General features: G+C 34.7%; 1 pseudogene; it reads right to left on the reverse strand.

The window, feature by feature from the left end:
• Nucleotides 1-13,620, reverse strand: part of LOC149177035 (serine/threonine-protein kinase GRIK2 pseudogene) — a 33,710-nt pseudogene that overhangs the window by 3,035 nt on the left and 17,055 nt on the right.

Consider the following 13,620-nt stretch of genomic DNA (forward strand, 5'->3'; position numbering starts at 1 on the left):
CTTCATCTAGGGTTGGAGCCCTAATTATTATTGTACTTGATCCATTGAAAAGAGGATTGGAGTCCTCATCATTGATTAATAAAATTATTATTCTATCATTGTTCATTTTGTGTTCCAATTCTAAGTGATCTTAACTAGTAAAAATAACAATTGAAAATAAATATTGATTCACCCCCCTTTCAGTTTTTCCAACATTGGGGTGGTCCAACTTTTTCATGATTGAAACCTCTCTTAGTACATCTAAGAGAGTAGTTTCTGATGGTTCCACATGCACTTTGGAAAGACGTTACTTGTGAAAAGCCTTGAGGGAATAAAACATCCCATCTTTTATATTTCGGTGAAGTAGAACTTTGTCGTAGCTACCTTCTCCTAACTTATGCTCTCGAACATATTGATTGATAATTTTTTTTCCATTTTTGATTGATAAATATAGATGACAGGGGGAGAGAGGAAAGAAGAGAAAGATAGAGAAAGTTAGGGAGAGGCAGATAGAGTGAGACGGGGGAGAGAGGGAGGGGAAGAGAGAGAAGGAGAGGGGGAGGGAGATAGACACAAAATGGAAGGTGGAGAGAGAGGGAAGAAGAAAGAGTCTCACAGAGACAAATACAGACATAGAAGTTAGATCTAGAAAGTCATGAATATTTTAGATTTTCACTAAAATGGATGTATTGATTTCAATGTAGTTGTTGATTTCTAATCCTATTTGATCACATGCACTATATGCATTGATTTAAGTGTAGATGTCGATTTATACTTCTGTTTAATACCTTACACTAGATGCATTGATTTCAGTGTCGATGTTGATTTCTACTCCTATTGATTGCTTGCACATGATGCATTGGTTTCAGTGCAGATATTGATTTCTAATCCTATTTGATCGCTTGTACTAGATGCATTGATTTCAGTGTAGATGTCAATTTCTAATCATATTTAATACCTTACACTAGATGCATTGATTTCAGCATAGATGTTGATTTCTACTCATACTTGGCTGCTTGCATTATATGCATTGGTTTTAGTGTAGATATTGATTTATTTTAGATTTTCACTAAAATGGATGTATTGATTTCAATGTAGTTGTTGAATTCTAATCCTCTTTGATCACATGCACTATATGCATTGATTTCAGTGTAGATGTCGATTTATAATTCTGTTTAATACCTTACACTAGATGCATTGATTTCAGTGTTGATGTTGATTTCTACTCCTAGTTGATTGCTTGCATAGGATGCATTGGTTTTAGTGTAGATATTGATTTCTAATCCTATTTGATCGCTTGCACTAGATGCATTGATTTTAGTGTAGATGTCGATTTCTGATCACATTTAATACCTTACACTGGATGCATTGATTTCAGTGTAGATGTTGATTTCTGATCATATTTAATACCTTACACTAGATGCATTGATTTCACCGTAGATGTTGATTTCTACTCATACTTGGTTGCTTGCATTACATTGGTTTTAGTGTAGATATTGATTTATAACCCTATTTGATTGCTTGCACTAGAAGCATTGATTTCCGTTTAGATGTTGATTTGTAATCCTATTTGATTGTTTGCACTAGATGCATTGATTTTAGTGTAGATGTTGATTCCTAATTTGATGCAACAAGATGTATGATGTACATTAATTTCAAAGTAATTAGATTAATAGTCTGCATTGATTTCATTGTAAGCACATCTATACCTCCTCCATCTATATCTCTATCTCCCATTGTCTCTCATTCTCTATCTCTCTATCTCAGCCCCTAAACATACAAACTCTCTCTCCCTCCCTCCCTTTCCCCTCCCTCCCTCCCCTCTCCCTCCCTCCCTTTCCCTCCCTCTCCTCTCTCTCTCCCCTCTCTCTCTCTCTCTTCCCCTTCTCTCGCTCTCTAACATTTCTCTCTCCATATCCATATCTCTTCCTCCCTCCCTGTCTTTGCCTCTCTCTTCTTACCTCTCCCCCCATCTATATCTCTATCTCCCCTTGTCTCTCCTTCTCACCCCCAAAACATACACACTCTGTCTCAGTGTAAGCACATAAAAATTATTCAACCATACATACAATACTTGAATTTTCATCCTAAATAAAATGTTTTCTTACTTGAATTTATAATTGGGTACATTCTTATTATTCCCATTTTCCATCATTCAACATTGTTAATTACTTTGCATTCAAATGCGGTAATAGAAAATAACTACCATTGAAAATTATTTGGGGTTTAACACTCCATAAGTCACAATGATTGACTTTGGAGAAAACTACTATTAATAGCAGAGACAAGGTATGTTGTTTACTACAGTAGCTCGAGTTAAATATTTGAATGGTCTATGATTCCATCTACTCTTTTCATATGATTGATATGAGAAAATGGAAAAAAATAGTTTCAGATTGATTGCAATGAAGATTGTTTGTAATTGACTATATTCTTAGTATTCACATTTTCTATCTATCAAAATTGTTACATTGACACTTTGCACTCAAAATTTGTATTTCATCATTTTTCATCATTCAAGTTACTAACAGTCTCTCTCATCTCAACAAACTGAGGCAACTAAGAAAATTTTAAATTACATTAACCAAATTAATCTTAGACATATTTATCATATTTAAAATTATCAAAATAATTAGATGTTCAGCAAATTTTGTATGACCGCACACGACTAAGACCAGCCTATATCCATCTTAACGCTGGATCTATCAAGCGTTGAGAGGGATCAAATCTCTTGAGGTCCAAACCTTTCCTCAAGTTTGGCACTCAAAAAATACGTTTTCACCTCGAGAGATTTGATCCCTCTCAGCGCTTGATAGATCCGGTGTTAAGATGGATCTGGGTTGGTATATACACATAATGTTGTATAGAGAAACCTAAAATAACTATATATATATATAAGAAAACATTGTAAACAACTGAACTCTTCTATAAATTACAACAAAAATATTAATTTACAAAAAAATATTCTAACACATAATTCATCAAAGTACCTATAGCTTATGGCACATGGTCTTGGAGTATGTATTAAAACTATTTTTTCTTGGCTAAGTGTTGGTCTTCCTCGGACTTAAGTAAACAGGTTAATAGTTTAAGACTCAGTGGCATTTAGTAGGAGTGAAATCATGCCCCCTTATGGGCCACCAGAGGGGTAATTCCAAGCAACGTGGTTTTCCTTGAATAACAATGATGAGTCAACTTGCATTCTCAAATAGGAGCTAGTGATGACTATCCTCACTGCTATTTTAATGGCTAAATTATGATAAGTTTAGAGTTTGATATTTGACCGCAAGCTTCTGAATCAAAGTTTTTGTTATTAGCAACGTTGGGTTCATCTCTTGAATGTTGTTTAGTTGATTTTGCTATATATCTTTGTGGATGAAGATATGGAACATTGTACTCTCTCTTTGCTAAAACATTCTATGAAAATCTAATAAGAATAATAGTTTGAAATGGTTTTCCCCCTTGTGTGGTTTTTCCCTGGTCTCCGACCAATCCTGGCGTCTCTATGCATACATGTTTTTCTTCTATTGTTCCTTTATGTTACGTTGCATTGATGATGACATTGTTCTTTCTATATAATTGCATGTGTTGTTGGATAATGTTATAAGACTAATTAATGTTATGATGTTATGTGGTGAATTCAATGTGTAAATGATGAAATGCAATTATCTAAAGCAAAGAACAATATGGCCCTGAGAAAAAATTACAAATACCTTGGGAAAGTTGTTGGTAAAGCTTGTACTTTTACTTTTCACCACCTACAAGAAGTGCTGTGAGCACATCACAATAGGCTAGAGGCAATTTCCATGATCAGGAAGAAGAAATACTGCAACATTTATACAAGTGTAATGGGCATCAAGAAGTAAGCCAACAACAATCTATATTGCTCAACCAAATTTTCCGTCTTTCAATCAGTTTAGCTTCCAACCTTTGTCAAACACTTGCAATCATGATATTAAGCATTTGTGTAGCTCCAAAGCACATCAATAATACCAACATTGTATCACAACAATGATACAACACTCAGTGGCATTCACACCATGAAGAAATATCGAGTTGAAATCAATGCCAATTTCCATAATGCCAACATAAAAAGGTTATAAATGGGTGTTGAAAACATGCCAATTTGGACACAAGTCCATTTACCTATGAGCTTCTATTGTTCTCCCGAGACTTGATCTATGAGGGTTTTTATATTGTCTTGTTTCTTGTTCTAAATATCTCTTTGGTCACTACATCTACTACTTTTTCCACTGCCTCTTGATCTTGATCTTCCTCTATCTTTTAATATAGAAACTGAGATTTGAATGCATTTTCCAAGGAATCATCATTCTTGTTTACTCTTGGTTCATAGGATAATAAAGATCCTAATAACTCATTTATCAATTAATATGTCAAAGTCCTTAAACTCTTCAATGGCTAAAACCATTGCATCAAACTTCTTTGACAAGGTTCTAAGAACTTCTTCTATCACTTTCTAATCTAATAGTTATTCACCTTTCATTCTTAATTGGTTTACAATATTCACGATTTGAGTCTAGAATTGGTCCATTGACTCTAATTCCTTCATCTTAAAATTCTCAAAATCTATTCTGAATGTTTGCAACTTGATTGGCTTTCCTTAGTAATGCATTGATAGTTGGTGTCTAAGTTGTCCCAAGTTATCTTTGAGAAATTTTTCACTAAGATCTTGAGAAATATTTTGTCATCCAAGTCATTTTGGATGAGATAGAGTGCAACTCTAGCATACTTCTTGAAAGTTTCAAGTTGATCTTTATAAGAAATTGTAAAGGATTTCTCTATCCTGATTAACTAGTTTTTCATATGCATAAATTGCAAAATACCGAACATTTTGAGAGAATAATAATGTTCTCATTTTGTTTTCCAAAAATTCACAATTCTTCCTTATGATAATGGGTATCCTTTGTTGTATATATATGTTGTTTCGAGCCATCTTTTCATGTTGTTTTACTAAATACAATAAAAAAATGCTAAACAAATTGGATCTTGAAAAATAGAGGAATCATGGATACTACATAAATCAATGCATAAATGTTGGAGGAAATCACTCGGGTTTTGAATTTCAACCATGAAATGAATGCTAGCAAAACAAAAATAAAAGAGATTCCTAGATTTCAGTTCTATGATAAGATATTTAGAGAAAATAGGTGTTGTCCTTTTCTAATGCAAGCTTGGATAACTGAAAACAAATTTGGAAGGGAATAGACCCAAAATTTGGAATAAAATACAAACAATGAAATGAAGTCAAACTCCACTAGCATTCCCTGGCCTAAAATTCGACAATGTTGGTGTACATGCACATTAACATAGCATAAATCACACTTAGATTTAGTTGGACTTAACTATATTTAGTTAGCTTTAGTTAATTTTAGTGCTTGCATGCCGTTAAGCTTAACTTAGTAGCTTTATGTATTGATTCTTTCATCATTATTGAATATACATAATTCATTCCCTTCCAAATTTTCTCAATACTTGCAAGTTTATGCAATTGTTCTCCAGTTAGGTCCTTACCTGTGTAATCTCTTATAATTTAACATGGTATCAGTGCGACGAGGGGCTTGGAGAAGGTGCATGAACATTTTTTTGCATGTTTATAAAGATCAAAGCAATGGAAACTACTAGGAGATTAAAAGTGCTAAAATTTTCCACAAACTAAAAGTGGCAAAAAATGTCGAAGAATTGAATTGGTGAAAGAGTGGGATTCCTAACTTCCACCATTCTCACTTCCTACAATTACAATGAATGGAAGCCAATGATTTTTCTTCATCTTAGGATCAAAGGCTTGTACCGGATAGTCATGGGAATTGAGACAAAACCAATGTCAAAGGATGAGAAGTTAGATTAGCTTAACAAATATGACATGGCTTATGGAAGATTGTGTTTATCTGTGTCTCAGTGATATTCTTTCTTATATCATAGATATTGAATCGCCACATGAAATATGGACTACATTGAAAGGATTATATGATGATGAAGATGATTTATAAGAGAACCATTTGGAGACAGACAACTCGATCTATCACAGTAGTCATGAAACCGTTGAAGACTTCAACAATGAGGAAAAATATTCTCAAGACGATGTTGCACATGAAGACTCTTCTTCTTTTGTTGATGATGAAGTTGCTATATATGTGAATTTTATCTTGTTTAATAATGAAGATGTTGCACATGAGGAAATATCTTCCTCCTCTCATGATGAAGACTCTACTACAGATGGAGATACTGCTTTCGAAAACATAGAAGAGGACTTTTATTCCTCTACTATTGATGATGTTGAAGATAGAGATCTGACAAGGCCTCAATTTGATGATGCCCCACGTGCACTCTTAGAAACAGAGCCATGCATGCATCTATAACACCATGCATGCATCCATGAAGGCATCCCTAAAGCCATGCATGCACATGCATGCATCCCTAGAGATAGGCATGCCCATGCATGCATTTATGGTTCATGCATTTGATCGTCAAACACATGCTAAAGTTGCATGGAATCCATATTGGCATGCAACCATGGATAAGGAGAATCAAGCCTTGATCCAAACATGGGAATTGATACCTATGCTTTTGAAAATGAAGCTTGTTCCTCCAAATCCATTTGCAAAGAAGGGGTCCACTTCCTACTACGTACTTAGTTTGGGATCTAGCCCCATTTGTTGGTCAAGCAAGAAGCATACTGCCATTGCTTTATCATTAACAAAGGCCAAGTACAAAGGAGCAACCAATGCTGCCATTCAGGTCATTTGGCTGCAACATTTCCTTTCTAAGCTTGGTGTCATTGTCCATCATTCGACTATCATATGGTGCAACATTCAGAGTACACTGAAGTTTTGCAAATATCTAGTGTAGTGGTAGTGAACCAAACATATCAAGATCTACATGCACTACATCAAAGAATTGATTCATGATGGGACCATCGATATGTAGTACTGTCCTAGTTCTGAGCAGACTGCCAACATCTTCACCAAGACTTTTACTGAGCATAAGTTTCACTTTTTGTGGGATCGTCTCGAGGTGAAGGACACATATGCCTAGAAGTTGTCTTTTCTTTTTAGTTTTGCATTGTATTTTGAGGGGGATTTTTGCTCCCACTAGATTTTTCCTCTTTTCTCTTTCATGCATTGCACATTGGTACTTAAATTTTCCTTGTTATCATGACTCATCCATCTTGCAACACACTCACCTAGGTTATGCTTAAGGGGGTTGTTGGTGTAAACACATTAACATAGCATAAAACACACTTAGCTTTAGTTAGCTTTAAATAGCTTTATTAGCTTTAGTGCTTGCATGTGATGTACATGCATATTAACATAGCATTAAAACACACTTAGTTTTAGTTAGCTTTAGTTAATTGTAATGCTTGCATGCAGTTAAGCTTAAATCAATTGCTTTATGTATTTATTCTTCCATCACTTCTCTCTTCCAATTTTTCTAGATTCTTATAAATTTATACAATAGAATACTTTATATAGAATAAATATAGAAACCATTTATCTGCATAATAATAATAATAATTATTTAATTTTCAACTTTACAATTTACGATTAAATATAAATAGATATATGAAACATTCACAACTTAATTTTTTAACTAAACTTTATAAACCATTTATCTACATAATAATAATAATTATTATTTAATTTTCAACTTTACAATTTACGATTAAATATAAATTGATATATGAAACATTCACAACTTAATTTTTTAAGTAAACTTTATATATTAAAGACTTTTATTTATATATATATATATATACTTATCTAGATTGATATATTTACTCTATAATATATATAAAACCGTAAATGAAAGGGTTTTAATGATTATAGGACTAATTGAAAAATGGAAAGGTTATTTTTGACGAGCCAAGGGCGTATAACCCAAAATATATATAAAACCGCAAATGAAAGGGTTTTAATGTTCATAAAACTAATTGAAAATAGAAAGGTTATAACCCAAAATACCTGAATTACAAAGATGTCAATTTAGAATAATTATACTATTATTGGAAAAATCTATAAAATTTCTTTCATTACAAAATAAATATATTTATAAAATTTCTTTCATTACAAAATAATTATATATATTATAATTATATGTATTATAATTATATGGATTGTTATGAAGAGTATTTTATTTCACTATCATCATAAAAAAAAATATAAAGTTATTTCTCTTAAAGTTTTTGTGAAGTGTGTGGTTTAAGATGCAAATCCTTACTGTAGCGCAAAGGAGTTGACCTAAAATTTATTCCAAGGGCGTTCGCTGTTCTGAGCGACCTTAATATTCAGAATTAAAGACTTACCCTTGAACTTGATTGGCACCTACCAGAAAGCAGAGTCTTTCCTTGTAATCCCGTACATAACCTTACTTTACCCCAAAAGGAAATTACCCATGCAGTAGCTGGCAAGAGGTTTTCTTTAATGAAGCAGTAATCTCATACAGTTTTGATGAGAGTGGTAAACACAGACAGGTTTCAAATGCGGAAAATATTGAAGTGATTTGACGATGATCTCTGAAAGGGATAAGGACGCGACACAGCCACCAACCGTATCCGCAGACAGGTTTGGATGCAAAACTTTCTAGGACCGGACGATCCTGGGTGGCTTAACCAGTGGAATCTTTTTCTTAATAGAAAAGATATTATTCTTAGTTTTTTAATTGGTTAATAATTAATTTTGAATGGCGCTCTAGTATGTTTTATAATTGTTTTTTTGGTTTAGACTTATGAAAACAGGTTAACTGCCTAAAGGTGTCTGGTAGAAGTGAAAATCTGTCTTTTACTAATCACCCACAAGTTATTCCCAGTGGCATGGTTTTCCTTGAATAAAGATGAGGAGTCAACCTATATTCACTAATAACAACTAGAAATAACTATCCTCAATACAAATTTAAAGAGTAGCTATCCTCAATACAAATTTAAAGCGTAGTCTAACAAGGCGGAGGAGTTGCCCAGAAAATTATGGAAATTCTGGTCATATCTAAAGAAAATCCGGCAAGGATTTTTGTAAATCCAAGTTATACTTGTTAAACTTCAAAATTAGGTATCTTAGATTTTAATCCATTTCCACCTTAAAAACATGATTCAAACACTGTCTCTACAAAATATTTTCAAATTTTTTTACCTGGATTCTGACCACTTTTGGTGGTCCTGGCAATTCCTCGACCTCGTTAAATGACTCCTTAAACAATTAAATTATTATTATAGATTTTCCCACGAATTAAAAAAATAACTTTGAATAAAAATAACATAAATTTTGGCGTTGATTATGGAAAAATACAGAAACGTGTTGTCATAACTTCGTGAGGCATAAAGCTGCAAGTTTTGTTTTTTCGTGTATAATGCACGTGAATAAATTGTTTAATTCGCTGTAGGCAATTTGTTTGATTAGCGGTAGCCAAACTCGGCAGTCGACGCAACAAATAAATTTATTACTAAATTAGCTGTACCTCCGCAGTCGACCCAACAAAATTACAAATTAGATGATTTTCCCCGGTTAATTGTAAACCATTAAGTTGTGTATTTGACGGCTGCAATCACAGAATCGTAAGTCTTTCATAGTCCTGTTATATATTCAGTGCATCCTTTGGACTTTCTCACACATCTTTTTCTCTTCGAGTCTGTTTACATTCAGAATTTGCCGATCTTTTCCTTTGAGTCTGTTTACATTCAGAATTCGCCAATCTTTTCCTTTGGGTCTGTGTAAATTGACTTACTGACAGATTTTGTAGCATTTTCAGCATGCCATACCAGGCCAACTCCAGTCACATAGGCATGCCTTCTCCTTCTCACTGCAGGGATATCCCCAAGAGAGGGCAAGTGAAAGCAGCCATTGTTTCATCCCTTGCCCACTGCATCAAGTCACTTTTCACATCACATTCATTCTCCAATTCTCATGGGCTTCCACAGTATTCTACCATGGCTGCTTCCTCTTCTTCATCAGCTACTACTTCTTCTGCCTCACAGCTAGCTTACGTTCAGGTCGAAGCTAGTCGGTGTTGCAGAGTGAGGGACGTCATCTTTTACTTCTCCTGCCTCAGCCCTGGCTTCAGGTTATAGTTGAAGCTAGTAGCTGTTGCAGAGCAAGGGACATAGAGTGATATGGTGATCATTACATTGGGAAATTGCACAGCAGTGCGTAAATCATTTCATTGGGCGAAAGGCACCAGGGCTGCAGGATATGTGTCCACAGTGAAAGAATCGTATATGGCTTAGATGATAAACATGTTTGCGCTGTACAGAACTGTGCCTAGTTAGATCTCACATTGACATGTGAGACCTAATGTAGTACAATATCTTCAAGTCATGCAGTTATATTGATCTTATCACATTTGCGAATCTGTTATTTAATTTGGCAAAACGTTTTTTTAGCCTTAATCCATCCTGTTCTATTGGTAATAAAAGGACATATTGTGTTGCCAAGTTCCAACAGATGCTAGCATCTTATGGTTCATTCCATCGTATCGTTGCTGTTATAATGTAGCAATTCGTCATGGGAGTCCAGATTGCAGGGCATAAAGTTGCAATTGCTGGCACCTTTGTCCCATATTGCATGTGATAAATTATTTATTTAAATGCAATCAACATAGACTGTGAATCTAAAAAATAAATTATCTAAATTTTTAAAATTGTGGAACATTAACTGCAAGATTCACAGTAATCTTAAATGTCAGACACTTGCTATATATATTCACTATCCTCAGGCCTTGGTAGGCAATCCTCTTCTTTCTCTTTGTGTAAATTTAGTTACTGAGAAAATTCATATCATCATCAGCATGCCATCTTAGACCATTTCAGGCATAACATAGACATGCCTTCTCAGAGAAGGCATACCCCAACATAGGGCAAGTGAAGGCAGCCCTTGCTTCTCCCCTTGCCCTCTCCATCAAGTCTCTTTACATATCACATTCCTTCTCTTAATCTCATAGCTCTTCACAGTATTTTATGAGGGCCGTTTTTATTTTTCTTCGGCCTCCACTTCAGGGTAGATTTTCAATCTAAGATTTATTACAAAGCAATGGCCATATATTGTTTAAGAAACCTATCATTCCAATAAAATCATTTTATTTAGCAAGGCCCCACCACCATGTCGTGATACTTATTGTCAGAGTAACATGAGCTTAGAGGGCGAAGAACACCAGCTCCTCAAGTGATGTGGAAGTGTTTGGCTGGCCTGTGGGAGTGGGAGGTGCTAACCAAACTGAACGTTTCACTTGGCTGGCTGTCCATAATCGTATCTTGACGGGACAACCTCCTCAAGCTAGGATGGGCCTGAGTTTTTGCTATCTCTGTAAATCTGGTTATAAGGATGGGTTACACTTACTCCTGAACTGCTCCTTTGCTCCCCCGGCAGTCTGGGAGGAAGTTTCCTCTACCCCCCAAATCAATTGTGAAGTGAATCAGGATTCATTATTTGCCTGCCTCAGCTGCTAGACTACTCGTCATGCGGATTACAAAACTATTCCTCTCTAGTGGGGATCTGGCGATGCCGGAATGCTTGTATTTTTTTTTTAATGATGCAGCCCCTAATCTGAGAGCTACTACACTCAAAATTGTAGCATATTTCTTGGAGATCGGCCCTCCTAAACCTAAGTGTTCCAAGTGCTGCTGGTCCTACAAACCCTTTGATTAGACCTTTCCTATTGGTTCTTTTAACGATGCTTCGGTGGATGGGCAGTGTGGCCGTGGAGCTGTTATCTCCATCTCTCCCTCCTGGAGTTACAACTTCTTCTAGTTAGGCGGTTTTGGGCACCAATATGAGGGCAGAGGTGTTGGCCTTATGGGGAGCTTTCGGATGTGCTTTTGTGGCTTGCAGTGGATGAGATATCACTTGAGTTCTTTTTAGCTATAATGTCTTTATGCCACTAGATGGATCAGATCGCCTCCATGAACTACTGTTTCCACTCTGTCTCCTTCTGCCATGTATATTGGGAACAGAATACCTAGGCTGTTTGGCTCTCTAATCCTGAAATTTCTGCGCTGCCTGGGTTGATACATTTTGAGTGCCTGGAGCAGGAAACAGGGTGCTATAATAGGTTCAGGGGTTTTCCCCTTTGCATGACGTTCCCTTGATCAATTTTCCTAGGAGGCGTTGCTGGACCTTGATCTCTGATCCCTGTGACTCGTTTGCAGGCTTATTTCGAGTTGTTTGGGGACCTCCCCTGTCTCGCAGAGGGATTGCTCTGTTTTTTTGCTTCAGTTGTTTCTTGCTTTTTTCTTTGATATTTTTTTCTTGGCTGTTTTCTGTTTTACATAGGGGTTCTGTGGATTTCTGGAAAATGTAACAGCAGATATTTTTAAGATAATGTCTGTTGCTTTTTTTCTCTGAAAGAAAAGGATATACTCTTCTCCATTCTTTTTTACAAATAAAAGCTATTAACTGTTGCTGCCATCCTACGATTCAATCCGCTATTTGCCGTTGTGATATTCTTTTTCTAAATAAAAAGTATGAACTGTTGTGGTCATCCTACAGGCTACGATTCAATCCACTGTTTGCAATTGTGATCTAGCAGTTGAGATTGCAGAGCAGCTTTCAAGGTTTCAAAGAATTCCGTAATCAATTAATTGGTGTTTCCTGTTTTGAAGTTGGAAGACTCTGGAGCAGCATGGAATTTGGCGAGTAAATTATTTGTCACGAGATGATTTACTCGTTATTTTTTAAAACCGTCAAAATCCTTCATTAAAAATGTGTGAAAACCGTCAAATTCTAACCCTGACTGGGAGACCTGTAATTTCAGCCCTCATAAAAAAATAACTTTCACCAACCGGTACATCTGGTTCTTGGTATTATTTCCTTACCAAATATCTCAAAAATAACGGAATTATATTTAACTGAATGGTTGTTATAATTGCCACACAATCCGGATCTCTTCGCTGATTTAACATAGTTCGGCATCGACGTGCACAGTTGCAGATTTGTTCTGATTTAACATAATTCGGCATCGACGTGAACAGTTGCGGATTTCTTTTTATGAGACTTACACATTCATAGTAATTAATTATTCGAGGTGCACATTTCAGCGTTTCTTTTTTGTTTGTTTTCGTTTATCATGATTATTTTTTTCCAGGTAAGGGCCGCCTTTTGTTCATTTTCATAAACAGATTTTCTCGTTTAAAAGAAATTAAACATTTATCATTTTAAATAATATATTTAATATTTCTCAATGAAGTTAAATATGTATAATTAAAAAAATTAAATTTAAAATTAAAAAAAAAAACATAGCATTTTTATATTACAATTTTTAAAAATTGATATTTAATTTTCTTAAAAATCGGATTTATGGTGCTGAGAAGTTCATTCTACAATCCAATATGAGAGGCATGTGTAAGTATGTCAAGTTCTCAAAAAAAATAATAAAAATAATTTTAGCAGGTCGGCTGAACAAAAAAACAAAAATTAAATAACCATATAAGTAAACAATTAAAAATCCATTAACACAACAATTAACTCATGTGATTTCTACCGAAAAACTTTGTTTAAAACAATTAACTCATTTGTTGATATTTCGCTTTCATTCTACTTGGTTCTTTGATATTTCACTTTCACTTTTCAAATAACAAATAAAATGTTTAGATGCCCATCTTAAATAATATAATTTTATATAACTTTATAGAAATAAAATATT

Source organism: Pinus tabuliformis, chromosome 4_1, assembly GCF_031772625.1.
Source record: "Pinus tabuliformis cultivar Carrire ecotype Pingquan chromosome 4_1, CPIR1, whole genome shotgun sequence".
NCBI classification, from domain to species: Eukaryota; Viridiplantae; Streptophyta; class Pinopsida; order Pinales; family Pinaceae; genus Pinus; species Pinus tabuliformis.